The sequence below is a fragment of the Hyperolius riggenbachi genome, chromosome 6, assembly GCF_040937935.1.
Source record: "Hyperolius riggenbachi isolate aHypRig1 chromosome 6, aHypRig1.pri, whole genome shotgun sequence".
Lineage (NCBI taxonomy): Eukaryota > Metazoa > Chordata > Amphibia > Anura > Hyperoliidae > Hyperolius > Hyperolius riggenbachi.
The window spans coordinates 336,323,041-336,341,220 of record NC_090651.1 but is presented as its reverse complement, the minus strand read 5'-3'; the positions used below and the strand labels follow the sequence as shown (position 1 = coordinate 336,341,220).

General features: G+C 48.4%; 1 protein-coding gene across 2 annotated transcripts in view; it reads right to left on the bottom strand.

Moving 5' to 3' along the window:
* The window catches only part of LOC137522940 (serine-rich adhesin for platelets-like), a 292,674-nt gene that overhangs the window by 251,545 nt on the left and 22,949 nt on the right, over positions 1-18,180 (bottom strand). Inside the window, exon 1 of one of the 2 annotated variants that reach the window (XM_068243097.1) lies at positions 2,378-2,451. The exons of the other annotated variant lie outside the window; for it this stretch is intronic. The gene's annotated coding sequence lies outside the window, so the exon portion shown is untranslated. Of the gene's footprint in view, positions 1-2,377; positions 2,452-18,180 lie in introns of those variants that run through there. 2 annotated transcript variants of the gene reach the window in all.

Here is an 18,180-nt window from a genome sequence, read left to right as displayed (position 1 = left end):
AATACAGGTTAGATAAGTAGGTGCCCCCGGTATAGGTTAGTTAGGTAGGTGCCTCCAATATAGGTAGCCAGTATAGTTGCCCCCAATACAGGTTAGATAAGTAGGTGTCCCCAGTATAGGTTAGATAGGTGGCTGCTCCCCAGTATAGGTTAGATAGGTGGCTGCCCCCCAGCATAGGTTAGATAGGTGGCTGCTCCCCAGTATAGGTTAGATAGGTAGCTGCTCCCCAGTATAGGTTAGATAGGTACCTGAATCAGCTGGCGACCAGTGAGAGCAGGCGCACAGTACTCCGTAAACACTGGGCTGCATATGCGGAAGTGATATCACTTCCGCATATCAGTGCAGTGTCTGCAAGGTCCCAGCGCCCGCACTCAGGGCCGGATTTATACTTTTCATCATCCTAGGCCTGTTTTCACCAACCCCCCCCCCCCCCCCCTTCCAAATTGAAACTTGAGCATGTACATGTGCAGCTTCACAGCATATGTTTAACTACATCGGTGGACATGAGATGGTAAAGTGATGTGCTGTGGTAATTAAATTGTATTATGCAACATTCTAAAACACACAAATACATTTCACAATTCCCCCAAAGGATTTTCCTTAACCTGCCTGGCGTTCTATTAAGATCGCCAGGCAGGCTGCGGGAGGGTTTTTTTTTAATAAAAAAAAAACTATTTCATGCAGCCAACTGAAAGTTGGCTGCATGAAAGCCCACTAGAGGGCGCTCCGGAGGCGATCTTCCGATCGCCTCCGGCGCCCAGAATAAACAAGGAAGGCCGCAATGAGCGGCCTTCCTTGTTTTGCTTACATCGTCGCCATAGCGACGAGCGGAGTGACGTCATCGACGTCAGCCGACGTCCTGACGTCAGCCGCCTCCGATCCAGCCCTTAGCGCTGGCCGGAACTTTTTGTTCCGGCTACGCTGGGCTCAGGCGGCTAGGGGGGCCCTCTTTCGCCGCTGCTCGCGGCGGATCGCCGCAGAGCGGCGGCGATCAAGCAGCACACGCGGCTGGCAAAGTGCCGGCTGCGTGTGCTGCTTTTTATTTGAGCCAAATCGGCCCAGCAGGGCCTGAGCGGCAGGCTCCGGCGGTACTGGACGAGCTGAGCTCGTCCAGACCGCCCAGCAGGTTAAACTATGATTTTGGTAGCTCCTCTGAGGACAGTCAGTGACATGACTATGCACTCTGTAATGTGCTGCAGAAGCTGTCAGTGCTATATAAATACATAATGATAATATGGCAGGACATTAGGCTATGACTATGGTAGGATTAGATTGTGAGCTTCTCTGAGGACAGTCAGTGACATGACTATGCACTCTGTAATGTGCTGCAGAAGCTGTCAGTGCTATATAAATACATAATGATAATATGGCAGGACATTAGACTATGACTGACAGGATTAGATTGGGAGCTCCTCTGAGGACAGTCAGTGACATGACTATGTACTCTGCAAAGTGCTGCAGAAGATGTCACAGCTAGATAAATACATAATAATAATATGACAAGACATTAGGCTATGATTATGGTAGGAGGGAGGGAGGACACAGCAGGTTTATTGAGAAATTTTGGACAGAGGGTCATATAGTGAGGATGGACGGAGAGTGCTAGTAAGAAACTGGGCAGATAAAGATAAAGCGGGTGTCCAGACAAACCGTGAAAGAGGGTGACAGGGATTGTTTGGGTTTTCAAAAGAAAAAAAGTTGATACATTGGTAGGAATAGGGACATAAAACAAGAGAGAAGGTGAGCAGAGAAAGTGAGGGAGAGGAGGGGGTTAGGACACAAGAGTGTGGACAGGGAGCAAGAGAGAGGGTGGAAAAAGACAGAGGGTGGTCAGAGAGGGTTAAGGAAGTGAGTGAGCAAAGAAAGATGGAACATTATGCTCTTATACAATGAACAGCCAGTCACAGTTGAGCTGCACAATATTAAATGTATGTTACACAAATTACTGCATATATCTACATCATCTGTAGATTTTATTCTGCAAACACTCTGCCTGCCTGTACAATGTGCTGATAGAAAAGTCTGCATCCTCCTCCACTGTATTCATTTATGACCTCAAATGTCGTCTGGTCTGCATTCTGCAGGGAAGGCTGAGCTGCAGCCTGTGCACTAGAAGATCAGCTTCAGGATCGGACAGCCTGTTTCAGGCATTTACTTTGACAAGCCTGACATTACACAGAGCAGACGCTGCCTGCAAAGTTTTCTGAGCTTTCTTTCACATGACTGCATAGGATGCACACAACTCCCCTCCAGGACAGCCCCAAATGTAAACGTTATGTGTATATTTACAGGCAGCTAATCTGCAGACAAGAATGCTGCCTTCTCTCCTGTTGTGCAGAGCTGGCAAAAGAGCTGGGCTGCTGTAACACATAACTACCTGTCCCAGCGCTGGTAGTGCTGTCTTCTATGCCTTCTCCTCCTCACTTGACTCGGTCTCCTCTGATCTCCTCCTCACAACCATGATGCAGAGGGAAGGGGCGGGACTAGGAAGTAGTGCGAGGCTGCGAGCATGGAGAAACCCAGCGCTGGAGGGACATGTAACTACTCCATGCAGGGCCGGATTTGTGGAAAGGCCTCCTAGGCAGAGGCCTAGGGCGGAAGGGGCAGCTGGGGCGCCTGTTATGCAACCTAGCTATGTACCGTTACTGCCCGCTTGCTCCCCACTTTCACCCCCGCTTGTCTGTCTATGTGTGAGATGCAACTTTCCCTTACTCCGCTGCCGCTACAAGACCTGCAGCAACCAGCGTGGCCCCCAGTGATGAGTCAGGCGAGTGATGACCAATCACAGCACTGTATACTTCACACTTTCTTTATGTGAAGTATGCAGCGCCCTCATTGGTCACCACTCGCCTGACTCATCACTGGGGGCCACGCTGATTGGTGCAGGTCTGAGAGAGGAAAGCCCGGGCAGCGAGCAAGGGGAAGTTTGGGTCTTAATTAAAGGCAGAGAAGTGGAGGTGAAAGCAGGGAGTAAGCCGGCAGTAACAGCACCAGCTAATACACCAAGATGCGGGAGAGAAGGAAGTGGACAGCCACCAGCGAGCGGGGCAGCAGACCCAGGGAAGCTGCTATCATCATACAGCATAAGGTGATCAGGTGAGTCATGGCAAATGTGCCTGTATATTTTCAGCATTTTCAGTGTGCTTGTACACACAATTAGGGCATATTGGTGCTGTCTCCGTGAGTGCCCTCCCCCTTTTCCCCGGCGCCAGATTCAGACTGTAGCTAGCTGTATGACAGTCTATTATGTAGTGGGCTGTGCAGAAGCTCCAATCACCCTTTCACTCCCAGGCTCCATCTCTGGTTATCAGCAACAGCTGCAGTCTGCCTTTCCCTCTCGGAAGCACACGCTATAACAGGGGCAAGTGACATCCACATCCTGCAGACACCAGCGGTATGCCAGGTAAACGGCCCCCTCTTCCTCCCCCCTCGCTTCCACTTGTCATTTTCTCACTGACCAGCTTTGATCTCTGCTGCTCTTATCTCTGCTCCCACCAGCTGCATCCCTCCTTGTCTTGTAACCCTTCCACTGCTGATCTTAAGCTGAATACTCACCTAACTAGGTAGGAAGATGGCTCACAAAGACGTCCACGAGCATTCTACAATCCATCTTCCTGCCGGCTGGTACATGCGACGACGGCACACGAACGCGAACAAGAATTCAATAGATCTTTGTACTTTGCGCAGGAGTTGTTGAAGCTTAAAGATCTGATCCTCCGTGACAGACATTGTCGCTGCGCATCTCAAACGTTTATGTAATCGTGCAACTGCACCAATGTCGTGATACCAAAATGATCACTAGTCGCTCAAAAAAATTGCCAGTTGTCGGAAAAATAGTGTAGTGGATACGGGCCTTTAGCTTTTTACACTATCACACAGGTCAGGGCATCCTAATCAGCCTATAGCCATGGCTACTTAAAGGGACTCAGAGCTCAGTAAAAGGCAAAAGTGTATACATACCTGGGGCTTCCTCCAGGCCCCATACGCTCCAAACGCTCCCACGCCACTGTCCTCGACCTTCTGCAGCGCCGGCACTGGTTCCCCGATCTACCGTCAGTCGGCTCCAGTCTATGCAGGAGATGTGCGCTCTTTGCGTATCTCTCCAGCAGTTGCCGGAGAGATACGTAAAGGGCGAACTTCTCTTACGTGAGACTAGCTCAGACTCACGGAATGCAGGGACCCGGTACCAGCGCTGCAAAAGGTCGAGGACAGCGGCGTGGGACCGATTGGAACGTATGGAGCTGGAGGAAGCCCCAGGTATATATACACATTTTTGCCTTTTACTGAGCTCTGGTACACTTCTTAATAACTACTTATTTTGTTATCTAGGGGCATAGTGGTTATTAAATTATGTCATCTGATGAAAAGGTGCATATAAATTATGTGCGTGTGTGAGGGGTGCTGTTGGTCGGTGGGGGGAGGGAGGGGGGGCAGGGGCGGCTGGTGATAGTCGGCCTAGGGCGGCAAAAAGCACAAATCCGGCCCTGACTCCATGTAGTAGCGCTGGGCTGCCGACGCGCCCCTCCTCTCTCAGCGCTCAGGGCAGCCGCACGGTCGCACGGCCCTAGAAACGGGCATGTTGAAAGAACAACTTAAAGGTATTTACAGTCATTTGTATCAGCAATGTAATTGCATCTGTCAGTGAAACTACATGCATGAACCTGTACCTTGTTTCTAGGTGCTGTCACCAGCCTGGCCAAGCAATACAAATTCCAGTCCTCCCAACATTAATCCCATCCAACTTCCTCCTTCTGTTATTACATATGTCAGAAGGAGCCCTAGTGGCTGACCGCACTTAGCCTTCTAAACGGTGCCAGCGCACGAATCGTGCGAACTCTGGTCGCAGTCAATGCGCAGGAACCGTTAAGAATTAGCCGCAGACAACTCAGAAGGGAGCCTGTGAGACACGGGTAATTACAACGTACACACGATTCCACGGTATTTGCCACCACCACTGGTATGGGCCAGTGGACCCGATTTACTGACTGGCTAGTCCTGCGAATAAAACGGTTAAACACATGGTATTCTGTCTAGCCAACAACAAACAAACAGTAGCGTATCTTCAGAGACCCGGGATCAGTTCTGTGTGTGCTGATAAGCAGGGTAGCGGAACAGTGAATGACTTGGAGGAAGTCTTTTATTCACAGCAATATAAATAATTAATATATACAGACAATTATTAAAATCAACAATTATTAAAACAGTAATAGCCAGTATAAAAAATAAAAGAAGGGAGAAAAATACTTAGTTCCTGGAAAGATGTCCTTTAGTGGGAAAACTTGTAAAGTTCTTGGTTTCAATCAAAGTTCAGAGTTCAGACCAGGTGGATGCCAGCATATCCTCAAGCTGGCACCGATGAGTTCAAGATGTTTTCAGGGTGGAGGACACTGAGTTTGGGTCCTCTGCCATTCTTATGCCCCTGATTCAGTAGGAGGGAGTGAGGGCGGCCCACACACCCCCTTAGAACATGAGATGAGTCCTCCCCTTGTCCTGGGAACCAGAAATCATACCTTAACCATATATGGGCTCTATCTCACAGAACCGTACAGGTCAGGGCAGATTTACTAATATTTTCAGGTCTGCCTCGATGTACCCAGCAGCCTGATACCAAACATGAGGGGTGGGACCCTTGTGGTATCAGCAGGGCACTTTCGAACTGCCTAACTGGCAGTCTTTCCCTCAGAATGGTCTGAAATTTCTTCAGAACCAGCGCCAGATAGGGCCAAGCATGCTCTGTTAGTTTGGAGGGTCTGCCAGCCTGGCAACAAAGAAAATATGATACACATAGCAGTTTATGGAATATGAGATACCCCTGGGATTGATAGCAGGTCATTCCCAGGCAAAGGCTCTTTGAAGTTTGGGGCAGCTAGCTAGGTGTCAGCTCCCCTGCTGGGAGGGAGCCGGAGGGTCTGGCTTTTCTCCCAACTAGATTGCTTCTGTCATGGTCTATACCTGATGGATGGGCCATCAGCACAGCTTGAAGCCAGGGACTCTCTGGGCCCAGGCTCATTAGCATATCAAAAGAGCCATCCAGCAGTTGAGCTGGTGCTATCTCTCTGCTGAAAAAAGACTTCAGCTGCCCCTACACACTCAACCCAGATTGTATCGATTTGAAGCGCAATCGATGCAGAGAATCGAGTGCGATCGCTTTTCTTCACGGGCGGTTACAGGACGCGCCTGCGGCCCCGCAACCGTCCGTGACAACATAGTTACATAATTATCTAGGTTAAAAAAAAACAGAAAAGTGGTCGTCAATCAGGGGCGTAACTAGCAATCACTAGGCCCCCTTACAAAACTTTGGATGGGGCCCCCTCCCCTCCCTCTTGCTTTCTGCAAGGGTAAACTGAGAATCGATGTTATTTATTGTTATTTAATGGGTTAGTGCAGACTTGTGGTTTCCCCATGAAGATAAAAACAGCAGTAAAGCACTGCACCGTGTGATAACTCATATCACGGCCGTTTGCGTGCAATCGCAAATTTTTGTGCACAGTTGCATTATCGTGCAAAAACGCATAATTGCGCGCAAAAATTTACGATCGTGGGAAAACTCGCACGAAAACAGCCGTGATATGAGTTATCACGGTTTAGTGAATGAAGTCCATGGTGTGCAGGAATTGCATACAGAAAACCGACAGACGAGTGTGTTCCTAGCCTCAGCTTATTACACTCACTCTGTCCTCCTTTGATGGAGCAGAACTGGCTCTGCAGACTCCTCCACCAGCATCACCTCAGTACATAGCACTTGGGGAGGGATAGAGAGATAGGGGGCTGGGAGCTGTACACAAGACGCTGTACCACACTGAATAGGGACTTCCTACACATCTTTGTATGAATCGCTATCAGTGGCTGAGCAGATGCAGTTATTAGAACAATTGTGCAGAGAGCAGAACGTTTTTTTCTCTCCACGCCCTTATTTGTCAGTCTCTCAGGACTGGGAAAAGAAAGTTCTTTGGCTTCTGGGCCCTCCTGCGGATGCATCGCTTGCAGGGTCTATTGTTACGCCCCTGCATCAAATCCAACCTCACTGCAGCTCAATCCAGGGGAGTAAGTACAGGGGAGCAGCCCCTCCAACCGCAAGGGGCACAGAGCTGTAAGGGGGCCCCAACTACTACTTCACTTCCTAGGATACAGGGGTTTATTCTTCAGATCAGGTGTTTCTGTGGCTACACATGTTATGGGTGTGAAGATCCTGATGGCCACACTTGTTTTATGACCCCTTGTGAGATGGGCCACAAGGCTGTCATGGTCATTAAAGGATATGAGAACCGAATAAACCCAGAGAGAGGAACAGGCATATATATATATATACAGTGGTGTGAAAAACTATTTGCCCCCTTCCTGATTTCTTATTCTTTGGCATGTTTGTCACACTTAAGGGCCGGATTTACAGCTCAGGAGCCTATAGGCACTCTAGCACTGGCGCCCTAAACCCCGCCCCTTAACACAGGCCACACCCCCTCAAATCACACCCCTTTTTCTTATTAAATAAAACCACGCAAGGTAATGTAGAAAGTAGGTGGGGGTGGTTAGTGTTAGGAATAAGTGGGGGTTAGGGCACACAGTCATCAGGACACAGGGGGTTCACACACACACACACACACACGCACACAGACATCAGGACACAGGGTGATCGCTCACACACAGACCCCAGGACACAGGGGGCTCACACACAGACCACAGGACACAGAGGGCTCACACACACAGAAAGACACCAGGGGGCAGACACACACAGACACCTGGACGCAGGGGGCTCTCACAAACACAGATAGACACCTGGACGCAGGGGGCTCACACACAGACCACAGGACACAGAGGGCTCACACACACAGAAAGACACCAGGGGGCACACACACACAGACACCTGGACGCAGGGGGCTCTCACAAACACAGATAGACACCTGGACGCAGGGGGCTCTCACAAACACAGATAGACACCTGGACGCAGGGGGCTCTCACAAACACAGATAGACACTAGGACGCAGGGGGCTCTCACAAACACAGATAGACACCAGGACGCAGGGGGCTCTCACAAACACAGATAGACACCAGGACGCAGGGGGCTTGCACACACACAGATAGACACCAGGACGCAGGGGGCTCACACACACAGATACACACCAAGACACAGGGGGCTCACACACACACAGATAGACACCAGGACGCAGGGGGCTCACACACACACACACACAGATAGAAACCAGGACGCAGGGGGCTCACACACACACACAGATAGACACCAGGACGCAGGGGGCTCACACACACACACAGATAGACACCAGGACGCAGGGGGCTCACACACACACACAGATAGACACCAGGACGCAGGGGACTCACACACACACAGATACACACACAGGACACAGAGGGCTCACACACACAGAAAGACACCAGGGGGCACACACACACAGACACACACAGACACCTGGACGCAGGGGGCTCTCACAAACACAGATAGACACCTGGACGCAGGGGGCTCTCACAAACACAGATAGACACCTGGACGCAGGGGGCTCTCACAAACACAGATAGACACTAGGACGCAGGGGGCTCTCACAAACACAGATAGACACCAGGACGCAGGGGGCTTGCACACACACAGATAGACACCAGGACGCAGGGGGCTCACACACACAGATACACACCAAGACACAGGGGGCTCACACACACACAGATAGACACCAGGACGCAGGGGGCTCACACACACACACAGATAGACACCAGGACGCAGGGGGCTCACACACACACACAGATAGACACCAGGACGCAGGGGACTCACACACACACAGATACACACACAGGACACAGAGGGCTCACACACACAGAAAGACACCAGGGGGCACACACACACAGACACACACAGACACCTGGACGCAGGGGGCTCTCACAAACACAGATAGACACCTGGACGCAGGGGGCTCTCACAAACACAGATAGACACCAGGACGCAGGGGGCTCACACACACACACAGATAGACACCAGGACGCAGGGGGCTCACACACACACAGACACCAGGACGCAGGGGGCTCACACACACACACAGATAGACACCAGGACGCAGGGGGCTCACACACACACACAGATAGACACCAGGACGCAGGGGGCTCACACACACACAGACACCAGGACGCAGGGGGCTCACACACACACAGACACCAGGACGCAGGGGGCTCACACACACACAGATAGACACCAGGATGCAGGGGGCTCACACACACACAGATAGACACCAGGACGCAGGGGGCTCACACACACACAGATAGACACCAGGACGCAGGGGGCTCACACACACACACCAGGACGCAGGGGGCTCTCACACACACACACAAACACACACACACCAGGACGCAGGGGGCTCACACACACAGATACACACCAAGACACAGGAGGCTCACACACACACACAGATAGACACCAGGACGTAGGGGGCTCACACACACACAGATACACACACAGGACGCAGGGGGCTCACACACACAGATACACACCAAGACACAGGGGGCTCACACACACACAGATAGACACCAGGACGCAGGGGGCTCACACACACACAGATAGACACCAGGACGCAGGGGGCTCACACACACACAGATAGACACCAGGACGCAGGGGGCTCACACACACACAGATAGACACCAGGACGCAGGGGACTCACACACACACAGATAGACACCAGGACGCAGGGGGCTCACACACACACAGATAGACACCAGGACGCAGGGGACTCACACACACACAGATACACACACAGGACGCAGGGGGCTCACACACACAGATACACACCAAGACACCGGGGGCTCACACAACCACAGATAGACACCAGGACGCAGGGGACTCACACACACAGATACACACCAAGACACCGGGGGCTCACACACACACAGACAACAGGATGCAGGGGGCTCACACACACAGGGGGCTCACACACACACACCTATCCCTTATCCAGGAAGCAGCGATCAGCGGGTTTGAGCAGAGAGGCAGAGAAGAAACATGAAGCTGTGGGGGGCGGGCTCCAGCAGCAGGAGGCTAGTAAACCACCGCTGCACTTGTCTCTGGAGATCAGAGAGAGCGAGAGAGAGAGAGAGAGAGAGACACATTTACCGTGGCAAGGGAACACGGGGAGAGAGGGAGAGTGTAATGGAAGCACTCACCTCCCAAAAGCCTCACTGTCCTCAGCTGTCTTGTCTTCCTGGCTGACATCCATCCCATGCAACATTGCCGCTGCAAATTTTCAATCTCCGCCTCCGCCTACTTTCCTCTTGGCAGATCCTGGGGTGGCACATGATTGGCCAGTGAGACAAGGCCATGTGAGAACGGGGAGCGGAGCATTTTCTGTCCCCCCTTCCACAGCCCCCATGTTGATTCGTTCCCCCCTGGTTCCTGGTGGCCAGAGCAGGAAGAAAACAAATAGATGTCAGCGCGCACCGCCCCCTGCTGACTACACTGGAGTGTATGACTTACTACGGTTGCTGGGGACGCTGGCTGTGCGGCTGGGCTGATGAGCGGCGGTGAGTCACACTGCGATCCCACATCACTCTGCATAGGCAGGCACACATTCGGTGAGGAAGGAGAGCCGCCCTTGGAATGTTTGGCGCCTGTAGGCACGTGCCTACAGTGCCTTATGGTAAATCCGGCCCTGGTTTCTGCTCATCAAAAACCGTTAACTATTAGTCAAAGATAACCTAATGGAACACAAAATGCAGGTTTAAATGATGGTTTTTATTATTAAGTGAGAAAAAAACCTCAAAACTTACATGGCCCTGTGTGAAAAAGAAATTGCCCCCTGAACCTAATAACTGGTTGGGCCACCCTTAGCAGCAATAACTGCAATCAAGCATTTGCGATAACTTGCAACGAGTCTTTTACAGGGCTCTGGGGGAATTTTGGCCCGCTCATCTTTGCAGAATTGTTGTAATTCATCTTTATTTGAGGGTTTTCTAGCATGAACTGCCTTTTTAAGGTCATGCCACAACATCTCAATAGGATTCAGGTCAGGACTTTGACTAGGCCAGTCCAAAGTCTTCATTTTGGTTTTCTTCAGCCATTCAGAGGTGGATTTACTAGTGTGTTTTGGGTCATTGTCCTGCTGCAGCACCCAAGATCGCTTCAGCTTGAGTTGACAAACAAATGGCCGTACATTCTCCTCCAGGATTTTTTGGTAGACAGTAGAATTCATGGTTCCATCTATCACAGCAAGCCTTCCAGGTCCTGAAGCAGCAAAACAACCCCAGACCATCACACTACCACCACCATATTTTACTGTTGGTATGATGTTCTTTTGCTGAAATCCTGTGTTACTTCTACGCCAGATGTAACGGGACACACACCTTCCAAAAAGTTCAACTTTTGTCTCGTCGGTCCACAAGATATTTTCCCAAAAGTCTTGGCAATCATTGAGATGCTTTTTTAGCAAAATTGAGACGAGCCTTAATGTTCTTTTTGCTTAAAAGTGGTTTGCGCCTTGGATATCTGCCATGCAGGCCATTTTTGCCCAGTCTCTTTCTTATGGTGGAGTCGTGAACACTGACCTTAATTGAGGCAAGTGAGGCCTGCAGTTCTTTAGATGTTGTCCTGGGGTCTTTTGTGGCCTCTTGGATGAGTTTTCTCTGCGCTCTTGGGGTAATTTTGGTCAGCCGGCCATTCCTGGGAAGGTTCATCACTGTTCCATGTTTTTGCCATTTGTGGATAATGGCTCTCAATGTGGTTCGCTGGAGTCCCAAAGCTTTAGAAATGGCTTTATAAACTGTACCAGACTGATAGATCTCAATTACAGTACTTTTGTTCTCATTTGTTCCTGAATTTCTTTGGGTCTTGGCATGATGTCTAGCTTTTGAGGTGCTTTTGGTCTACTTCTCTGTCTCAGGAAGCTCTTATTTAAGTGATTTCTTGATTGAAACAGGTGTGGCAGTAATCAGGCCTGGAGGTGACTACAGAAATTGAACTCAGGTGTAATAAACCACAGTTAAGTTATTTTTTAACAAGGGGGGGGGGGCAATCACTTTTTCACACAGGGCCATGTAGATTTGGAGATTTTTTTTCTCACTAAATAATGAAAACCATCATTTAAAACTGCATTTTGTGTTCAATTATGTTATTTTTGACTAATAGTTAATGGTTTTTGATGAATAGAAACATTTAAGTGTGACAAACATGCAAAAGAATAAGAAATCAGGAAGGGGGCAAATAGTTTTTCACACCACTGTATATATATATATATATGTCACCTGTCCTGATCATGTCCAAGACATCATGCTCATTGGCAGTGCGCTCCTGGGCATGGGCGCCTGCTTTAGGACATGTGCAGCCAGTCTGACTCCGACGACCTGAGAGAGGATTCCGGGTGCCTTTAGGTAAGATACAGGAGGCAGAGAGGAGAATGGGGGGAGTGGTAGGCATCAGGACAGGTCGCAGTATATGCCTGCTCCCCCCATTTCTCTAGGTTTATTCAGCTCTGGTATCCTTTAAAGGAGTTATCAACCAAAGAAACCTCCCGCCTGCTCTACTTACCCCGGGGCGTCCTCCATCCCCGTGCAGCCGACACATCCAATGCAGTCTCTGGGTCGTCCTTACTGCGCCTCTGCAAGCGCTGCTGTCAATCAAGTCCACATTGTCTACAGTGTTCTGCACAGGCGTAGCACTACTGCGCCTGCGCAGTACATAAGTAGAGCAGGGGGAGGTTTTTTTTGGAAGGGGTGAGAATACTAAGAAGCCCCATCAAAGCTTTGCTGGGGGGTGCCTTGATTTGGGCGGCAGACAGAAGACTGAACCGCCTGACAAGCGCGCAGTTCAATCATCCGTCGGAAAAAGACCTTAGTTTGGGTGACGAAAAGCCAGAGTTAATACATTTCCAATCACCATGCAGGGACTGAAACCGCATGGTGATTGGCTGGCTGCAGGAAATCTGCAAACTAACCAGAACGTGGAGGAGGCATTTCTCTGCAGAAATGCCCCTCAAGAGGAATCTCTATAGGAGAAACAGGACTAAAACTGCGCACAAGAATGAACCATCGCCGCTTCAAACTCAACGAGTGTAAAATGGACATGCCAGTGGCCCAACACTTCTGTGAACCAGAACACAGCATGCAAGATCTAAAAGTATTTATTCTTAAGGGTAACTTTAAAAATGAACAATCAAATATAAGAAAATGTTCAAGACATTAACAGAAAGTTTAAATTGTGGAATGGGTTTCATGACACCTTATTTAAAGGACCACTGTCATAAAAATCTTAAAATTTTAAATATATGTATATACAAATAAGAAGTACGTTTCGTCCAGAGTAAAATTAATTTTTCCTATACTGCTGTCACTTACAGTAAGAAATAGAAATCTGACAGAACCAACAGGTTTTGGAAGAGCCCATCTCCTCATGGGGGGTTCTCAGGGTTTTCTTTATGTTCAAAAGCATTCACTAAGTGCTTTTGAAAATAGTTCAAAGTTGCACCATCCAAACTGGAAAAAAAGTGTGCAGCGAGCACGGAGGCTGGCCAGCATCTTTGTATAAATGTTTTTCAGGGAATGTCTTTATAAAGAATAAAGGCCATGCTGAGAACCCACCATGAGGAGATGGACTAGCCCAAAACCTATCAATAATATAGTAATATCACATTTCTACTACTTACTGTAAGTGCCAGAAACATAGGAGAAAAGTAATCTATGGCTCATTTTACTCTGGAAGAAACATGCTTCTTATTTGTATCTGTTTACATATATTTTACATTTTAAGATTTTCGTGACAGTGGTCCTTTAACATGGTTGACTTAAAGTGGACCCAAATTAAAAATACAAGATTTCAGAAATAAAATCTATTTTCTAACTTATAAAAATAAATAGCAGCCTTTTTCAGCTGCATGATGACAAATATAAAATATTTTACATTTATTGGAGGAACCCCTCCCTTCCTTTCATATTGTCGGGACAGAATCCGGCAGACTGGTGGAGGAGATAAAAAAACAAAAATACAACACAGGCTGCTGCTGATGATGTCACAGGGGAGGTGATCTCAGCTTGTGTGAGATTTCACATAGACAACACCCCTGTGAGGTAGGGTAGCTGATGACAAACACACCCATGATCTAAAACCTCCTACTAAGCTCAGAAGTAATGGCTGCCACCTGTATAACCCTAGTTATGAAAAGAGAAGGGTGAAAAGCATGCACTAAAATGCTCATAGGCCTCAAGAAGTGTTTATCTTTGTATGTGTCAGAGTGGTGCAACTAAATATTTTGAAATAAAAAAAGGATTGGTTTGGGTCAGCTTTAATTTCTTGACCTTCAGTAACCTGCTGGACTTCAGATAAGCCTAAATCAGCTCACTGGCTCCAGGCTACTAATCACTTGACATCTAACTGCTAAATAGTAACCAGCACAAACTGTCATCTCCGTGTTTACTATTTTTTACCTGCATCAGTGTTTTACTTCAGCAAACATCTGGAAATATGCCTGAAGAAGGGGACTAGATCACTGAAAGCTTGCATCATTTAACTTTATCAGTTAGCCATTAAAAGGTATTACTTTTACAAAACTTTGTTTTGTCTGCTTGTGTGCGGTATAAACAGTGTCACCTTCTTTATCTCTGTGGCAAACGCTCCAGTGCACACAGTCATAGTGTGCAAGGGCCGGGCCTTGCGGAGACAGAGGCGAGAGAGGCTCCAGACGCAGAGCGCAGTATAGGAGGGGATGCACAACTCACTCAGCTATCATTCCACTATTGTGTTGGAAGCAGAGAGAAATAAGAAAAGTGGATACGTGACTGCAAGCCAGATAACTAGAGATTAAGGTGTGTGTGTGTGTGTGGGGGGGGGGGGGGGTTGGGGGCCCAGGGCCACCTCTTAGTCTAATATCAATCAGTGTGTGGCAGCTGCAGTGAGAGGGCTCTTTGGTGTCTCAGCCTTCGGTGCTGGAGGACCTTGCCCTATCTCTGGTGTGCTCCAGACCAGCGTAACATTGGTCCAATTGTGCTGGCGCGGAGGAAATATTAGCTGTCAGAAGAGTTGACAACACCTCAAAGAAAGGCAAAAGCATATTATAGTATATTAGGGCTGGTTCACACTACTAGAGCTTTTCTGAGCGCCTTGTGATTTTAAAAGCTCTTGCTAATGTTATCCTATGTGAGTGTTCTCACTGGAGTGATGTGATTTTGTAAAACTTCCCCATAGCATTGCATTAGCAAGAGCTTTTCAAATCACTAGTGCCTTAAAAGCTCTTGTAGTGTGAACAAGGCCTTACTGTATGTTTATCAACAACATACAGTGTTCTTCTTTATTAGCATACAACGTACATATCTCTACTGCTTCAATAGACCTCATATCAGCAGGCTCTGCTTCAGTGCGCTTTGCATACAATCACGGGACTCATCACGCGCTACTGCAGCAGAGTATGGTTCAGATAAGATGAATAGGGAAACAGCGCATGCGCGTGAATGTTTCCTTATACATTACAATGTCATTTTAGGGCACTCTAAACTGCGCCAAATGGGCCCGTTATTGTAGGTCTGTGGTAGAGATGCTCCATGAAATTAAAATAATTTGAACTTGCATGCAAATGTAATGCAAACTGTACATAGCTTAATGACTTAATGGCAAGTAGACCTATAAAAACGTCCTGCTAGAGCCTCTTAATGGCTCCAGGACGTTTTTATAAGTCAGACAGTGCTGCTGCTGCTGCTGCTGTGCTCATGCACGTGCTCGCCCCCGTGTGTGCATGTGCACGCTCCAGCGCGTGCACGTGCATTCCCGTGCACTTGAAAATAGTGGGGGAAAAAAAAACCCACCAAAGAAAAAAGACACCTTTATTTCCAAATACTATATTATCACCATACTTTGTATTAGGGACATAATTAAAATCTTGTGATAACCAGAACAAATAGGCAGATAAAATGTGTGGGTTTTATGCACAGTAGCAGTGTTTATATTAAAACCATAGGGGATGAAATTGGAGAAATAGTGTATTTTTTAAATTTTTTCCTTGTTTCTCCCTTTAAAATGCATAGAAAATAAAGTAATTACTGAAAACAAATATCAATCCCAAAAAGCCTAATTGGTGGTGATAAAACAAGATGTAGATCATTTCATTGTGATTAGTAGTGATTAAGCTAGTGGCAAATGAAAGGGATGAGCACTGAAAGGTGAAAATCGCTCTTGTCCATTAGGGTAAAAACCGCTTTGGGGTGAAGTGGTTAAAGGAAACCTGAGGTGTCGATAATAGGTGTATCTATACTAACCCGGGGCTTCCTCCAGCCCCATGAGGTGTGTGGGCTCCCTCGCCATGCTCCTTGGCCACTCCGTTCTTTTGCTACCCCGTCTGGTTCCATGTGTATCATCCTTGTACAGCAGCCCTCCCATTCCATCTGCAGCCCCCTCTTCCATGTGTATCATCCATGTACAGCAGCGCCCCTCCCATTCCATGTGCAGCCCCCTCTTCCATGTGTATCAGCCATGTACAGCAGCGCCCCTCCCATCCCATGTGCAGCCCCCTCTTCCATGTGTATCATCCATGTACAGCAGCCACTCCCATTCCATGTGCAGCCCCTCTTCCTTGTGTATCATCCATGCACAGCAGCCACTCCCATTCCATGTGCAGCCCCTCTTCCATGTGTATCATCCTTGTACAGCAGCCCTCCCATTCCATCTGCAGCCCCCTCTTCCATGTGTATCATCCTTGTACAGCAGCGCCCCTCCCATTCCATGTGCAGCCCCCTCTTCCATGTGTATCAGCCATGTACAGCAGCGCCCCTCCCATCCCATGTGCAGCCCCCTCTTCCATGTGTATCATCCTTGTACAGAAGCCCCTCCCATTCCATGTGCAGCCCCCTCTTCCATGTGTATCATCCATGCACAGCAGCCCCTCCCATCCCATGTGCAGCCCCCTCTTCCATGTGTATCATCCATGTACAGCAGCCCCTTTCTTTTATGAACAGCTCCCTTGAGCATCAGTTTCTCTTTTCATGTGTTGCTCTCCATTTTCACCTTCCTCTTTCATATGTAGTAACCCCTCCTTTATGTCCATTTGCCCCTTGGCCTGCAGCCATCCAAGGCCAGGGCCTTTGTGGCCTTTCCAGAAATCCAGCCCTAGCAATAAATGTGTATACAATTGTAATTACAGTATTTGCCTCTCATAATTACCTTTAGTAATCGTAGCAGTAGTCTGCTATGAATGACTACATAATTAGTCCCATAATGCATTGCTTCAGGACAAATGATAGTATAGGAATCATGCAAATCCTTCATGCAAATCTGACACCTGAGCAGTGGTATGGATGTCATGTGCAAGTTGTCTATATAGTACATTCCATAATGCATCAAATCAGAGCAGTCATTGAACATGAAAATCCTTCCTTCAGGTCTCTGAAAATCCAGGCATTCAGAAACAGTGACAAGCTGCAACATATTCATTTTACAGATCCAGATAAAAAAAGTCCGTGAACAGGAGAGACCAAATCACGCAGGGCCCTTGCACATTGGTGCGGTGCGACCCACAAAGCTACCCCAACACACCGCACCATTACACACTTTAGCATATGCCGTAGATGGTAATGCCAGGGAAATTGGAGGCAACCTGTCTTCAAAAAGTTGCACCCTTCAGTCATAATCACAATACTGGACAGGAAGTGCCTCATCTGAATATGTCCATGTGCGCATGCACAGCGCAAATGCACCATAATTTAAAAATGTGTGCATTGGTATTGATTTTAATAGCTTGCCGTGCGCAATAATATGCTGCAGATTCTGTGTCAGCTGGAGCAATTCTGTTGCATTGTAAGAAGTGTGTCATATTCCATTGGCTTTAAAGCGGATCCAGGATGAAAAACTAACTATAGCAAGTAACTTGTCTATATATCTTATCTAAAGTTTAGATAGTTTACACAGCAAATCTAGCAGCAAACAGGGTTGGATTTAGGCCAAGGCCCGCTAGGCCATGGCCTAGGGCACCACAGGAGCAAGGGCATCGAAGCAGCAGGTTAAACTGGTGCAGCATTTGCTAGCTTGCAAATGCTGCAGTGCAGGGAGATCAGGCAAGTGCTTGACCGTGGTACTCTGCTGCTAGCTGCCTGTGAAGTGGCCGCCCTGCTCTCTGTACACGTAGCATTGGCGGGCAGCTACAGACTTGGGCAGCCTTGCAAAGTAGCAAGTGGAGGAAGTGGAATAGCAGCTGCCAGTCACTCACATCTCTGCTCGTCTCC